Genomic DNA, 5,455 nt, shown 5'->3' with positions numbered 1-5,455 from the left:
GACAATTATTACATTGTCTTTGAAATTATTACATGTATTGAGCTGAACTAACAGGTATGTTCACTCACTAATAAAGTCTCAGCCCAAGAGAAACTGACAGACTATGGTTCAATCAAACTTAATAATTCACTCAGAATTTCATTCAAAATTGGGCCTAAGCACATATTTTCCAACAACATCTCATTGCTGGTAGCAATAAACTGTAGGCATGAACCCAATTGTTAGCAATCATCAAAAATAATTAGCTGATTCTCAATATAATTCCAATTTTTTTTTCTTTATTCTACTTACATGCGTTGAACACTTTCCCCATTTTTCCCCACGTGTTCCCGGATTTTCTGCTGCCCTAGGAAGTTTTTCTCATCCAAAATGCCAACCCTGGCATTAAGTTTTCTTCCTTACGTGAAATATGGGGTTCATGGTGATTTCGCTGAAATTCTATTAGTCGAAATACACATTTGCTGAAAGGCTATTTGTCGAAATTGAAACCTTTTGTCGAAAAGTGTAGTTTTGGTTGAAAATTTAGGCTCTTGGTCAAAAACTTTAAAGGGACTTTGTCGAAAATAATAATATTGGAGAAAAACATTATTATTTAAAATATTAATAGTAAGTTTTTACCATAGATATATAAACCTAGAATGGCCAATAATAGCTATTCCCATTGGTTGCCTTGTCAGACTTAAATAGCATGACGTTACGTCATTGTATTGTAGCTAATGCTTGGCTGCACTGTTGTTTACAATGGCGCTAATGAAAAGAAGGTGACAATATCACATTTATTTTTACCTAAAAACCTTCTTGGATACATAATCCAATAAGCCAAAGCGATTATGTGATAGTAGTATCTGATAACCACCATATATTAAAACTATAAGTTATGAAATGTTGCACGCAAATCATGAGCCATCAGGGCTTTATTTGCCGCCCCCTCTCCTATCCCCCTTCTCTCTTTTCCCCTTCCCCTAAGAAAAATGGGGAAGGGGAAAGTGAGAAGGGGGAAAGGAGAGAGGGGGCAAATGGCCCACCCACCGGAAGAGCCAGACCCTGGCTAGGTAAAAGACTAATATCATGCTGAGCTAAACATGACTAAATATGATGAGTATGCAAGTATGTCTTAAGTCAAAAATGAGACAGAATGATTATTTTACAACTGGCTATGTATCTCGGTCACTAAAGCTGAAGTGTAATGATTGTATCACTAGCATCGTAGATGTTAGGCTACCAACTATGATGTCAACCAAGCAACGAATTCCCTAATCACAGTTAAGAATTGTGGTGGCTTGACTTTGTCTTCGCCTGTGGTGATTGAGGTTTGCAACCACATTGAGAAAGCGACGAGAATGTTGCTTAGTAGCGCTGGGTTGGTGACAAACTTTCCCAGGCTAGCACTAATTGCCACCATGAAGAGGTTGCTGAGATTCAACATCATGCTATTGTTTAAAGGTTGACTTGCAACAAAATTCACATCACAGTTACATGTATTTGGTATCAAAAGATTCACCATGTCTTACTATGTTGTGTTGTAGGTGCCAAATATGTGGAAATGGGATTACAAGCTCTTAAAAGCTCAAAAACGAAAAGCCGCTATAGATTCGAATCTCTTTATTTATTTGACGTAGTCATTACAGTTTGGTCGTCGTCTTGTCACGTGATGTTCTCACATGAATTGTAAGGCCAATAAAAAGCTCAATATAAAACTTATCATAGCACTGGTTTATGACAAACACTTTGGGTTTTACCGAAGACCTCGTATCAAATATAGATGCTCGCTACTTCAGTTTTGTTTCGGCTTGGACTAATCGGCAAGTTGTAATCTGATCATGTGACCCAATATTTCAAAAATAATTTTTGCAGCACTTTGCGATTATCACCGGTGACCAACAGGCTTGTCATGATTATCAGACAATGATATGTACTCCGAGCTAAGGTTAAAAAGTTTAACGATTTTTTACGGTAAGTTATCACATACCAGTGCTAAAAGTGACAGCATTACAATGACGATAAAACAGACACGTAAGAACAATAGACATGGTTTTATGGAATGCGTGAAGTATATTTGTGAAAATATTTTGACGAATGAGATTGCATGAAAGTGTAAACAGAAACCATCCTGTAACAACTATGTCCCATTTGAGCCATTTTGGAAAGCTAATCCAAACTACGGCGGTCTCGTGTAGCTGTGATTAACTGTTCGATTTTTAGCTTTTAAGAGCTTGTAATCACATTCCTATACATTTTGCACCTACAACACAACAGAGTAAGACATGGTGAATCTTATGATACCAAATAACTGTAATGTGAATTTTGTTGCAAGTCAACCTTTAAATGAATAAAAAAATCGTGCATGCTGACCCGGTCCGACTCGATCTTGGCCCTCATTGCTGACCCTGAGTCTGGCCCGACCCTGCATTCCTTGGTCTCATTCTAGCTCTAGCTAAGAAAACCACTGATTCCACTTCCCTGATCAGATCAAAACTTCACAGGCTCATCATATTTAGTCATGTTTAGTTCAGCATGATATTAGTCTTTTACCTAGTCAGGGTCTAGCTCTTCGGCTGGGTGGGCTATTTGCCCCCTCTCTCCTTTCCCCTTCCCCCTTCTTTTTAGGAGAAGGGGAAAAGAGAGAAGGGAGATAGGAGAAAAGGGTGGCAAATAAAGCTCTGATGGCTCATGATTTGTGTGCAACATTTCATAACTTTCATAGTTTTAATCTATGGTGGTTATCAGATATTATCACAGAATCGCTTTGGTTCACTGGATTATGTATCCAAGAAGGTTCTTATGTGAAATTAAATGTGATTTTGTCACCTTCTCCTCATTAGCTCCATTGTAAACAACAGTGCAGTCAAGCATTCGGTACAATACAATGACGTAACGTCATGCTATTTAAATCTGACAGGCTTTTTTCCTATTGGCCAATCTAGGTTTATGTATCTATGGTTTTTACCAGTTGATTAGATATACCGTCAACTTAGTGTTTGTTTAGTTTTAAAATTTTGTACTAGCTCCATTAGCTAAACATATGCTATGCTATAACTGCTGTACCAAAAGTTCTGCGACACCCTGGTGTAATAATATATACATGTACAACGTATTGCATGTTTCTTTCTTACATGATCAAATTTGCGAGGCAAAATTTGGTTTGTTGAAAGCTATCACGACTTTATCGACGCGCAGGTTTATTTACTTCCCAGGCTACATTTAGTGAAGTATTTTGAGATTGTATACCTAATTTTGAAGTTATGGCTATATATGTACTTCGTAGGCATTATAGCACAATGGTAGTGTTATAATACAAGTCATCTTATGTGCAACTATAGTATGATCCCATATACTTTCTAAGCTTGTGGATTTATTCATCAGTATAGCTGTGCAATCATCCAAATCAATTGCATACATGTACATGTATGTGCACATTGTGCAAGTATGCTTGTAATTGCATAATTAATATTCGTAGAAGTGCATTGATTCATTGTAGCTATTTCTCCAAAAAACTAATGTTGCAGTTCTACAAAGTAGCGGTTTGGGATCTTTGGTAACTTAACAGCTTGTGGCGTATTTGTTTATATCATTGTTGAGATTCAACTCTCAAATTTTAGACTAAAATTGTAGTAAGAGCATTTAAAAATAAAATTCATTTCTTAAATAGTTTATTCAGTAATGAATGACCTGTTAAATTTAATTTATGGCATAATTCATAATATTATTAAGAACAGACAAATAGACAAATTAAGAAATGACAAATAGCTAAAAATAAAAATTATCGGTAAAACGCCATTATACATAAAAATACTTAAAATACATAAAATAATACATGTTGGAAAACAAAACAAAATACATGTATGGCATGTATAGTAAAAGTAGCACATTCAAAATCTATCAAATGTTGGTGTTTGATTTTTGGCTGCCTTGATAAACTTTAAAAATGAAATTGCTTCGTTTTGCAAGCTGTTCCATAAATTTTGTAACTTTATTTTTACATTTTGTGCTGTGTCTGTTTTCTTAGTTGCAGCTCATTTTCTAACATTTTGCTACATAGTTTATATATTTTCTGCTTCACTATGTAGAATGAACAAAAGTAAATACAGCACATATTAGGGTGTGAATGTGGTAGCAGCCCATTTAGTTTTCTGTGCCATCCTTCTAAGTTGTTGTTGGTTCTTGTTGTTGTTGTCTCAGGCATAAACACACCAGTCTTTTGGGCCCCATTATGATTATTGTCACTTGACCAAAATCTTTCAAAGTAGTCCAGTAAGTTAAACATTCTATAGTCATGTTCCTCTATGTCTCTTTTTGTTATATCACAGATATAATTAAACACCTCCGTTACACTGTTGGTTGGTACAAGCGCTAACTCATACAACATTGTGACCAGTTATCTCACTTCACTATTCTTATTACGATAGCTTCTTGATAGTTTTTTATATTCCGGTATATAGATTGGCAAAAGTGAAAGTGGCAACCTTTCATCTCTAGCTTTTTCCTTAATACTTCATGGACTGTTTTCTACAGAGCTAAAATGAAGAAACATATTAATCTATTTATATTCATTGGCATTGCATTGAGAATAACCATTGTTACCATTGACTAAACCAAAATCATTGTACTAATCACAGATGCGTCCAGTTACGCAACGGTCATACTGAGACAGCTTAATGTTTTACAAAATTTAATATTTTACTTACTATTTGAAATCGGGCCGATATAGAGCATACACTGCTTAATTTTTGTGACAAGTTTAGTTTGGAATGGACATAGCAAACCTTATTTTATACCATGAAACAGTCCAACGTGACCGGCTGTGTAATTAAATGTTCATTCCTGCTATTAGTGTTAAAAAATACGTCCTTACCCAATTCATAGTCAGCCATTGCATATTTTGCATTCAAACCAGGTGCTAGCTGTTGTATATTAGAGTTATCTTCCCTATCTGTTCAATGTTTGGTTCTCATTAATCACGAGATTTGGTGTGATGAGTGTTCGTCCATGAAGGGAACAATAAACATGTGTAAACCATAAAGCTGATTCAGATCCTAATAAGATACAACAAATTGGCGACGATTGGATGGGATTAGCAGTAATAGCACAATGGCAGAGATGGGAATTAAAGCTCCTACACTACTGTGTGTAATGGGAAAACCTCCCACTCTGGAAAACTGGAGAACTTTTAAACAGCAACTGAAGCTGTACCTCATTGCATCAGGTATTCCTGATGATGCTGAAGCTAGAAAGCAAGCAATCCTTCTGACACTGGGAGGTCCTGAATTGCTTCGCATATATAATACATTTGATTTGGCGGAGGACCACGGAGAAACACTTAATCAAATCTTAGTGAGATTTGATAATCACTTTCAACCACGAGCAAATGTGCTTATAGAATGTTTCAAATTTCGATCAGCCAAACAGGAAATGGAAGAGTCGGTTGATGCATATCTAGTACGAATCACTGGACTAA

This window comes from Watersipora subatra, chromosome 1 (genome assembly GCF_963576615.1).
Source record: "Watersipora subatra chromosome 1, tzWatSuba1.1, whole genome shotgun sequence".
In the NCBI taxonomy this organism is placed as follows: Eukaryota; Metazoa; Bryozoa; class Gymnolaemata; order Cheilostomatida; family Watersiporidae; genus Watersipora; species Watersipora subatra.
The sequence above is the reverse complement of the archived record's forward strand: the minus strand, read 5'-3'. Positions refer to the sequence as shown.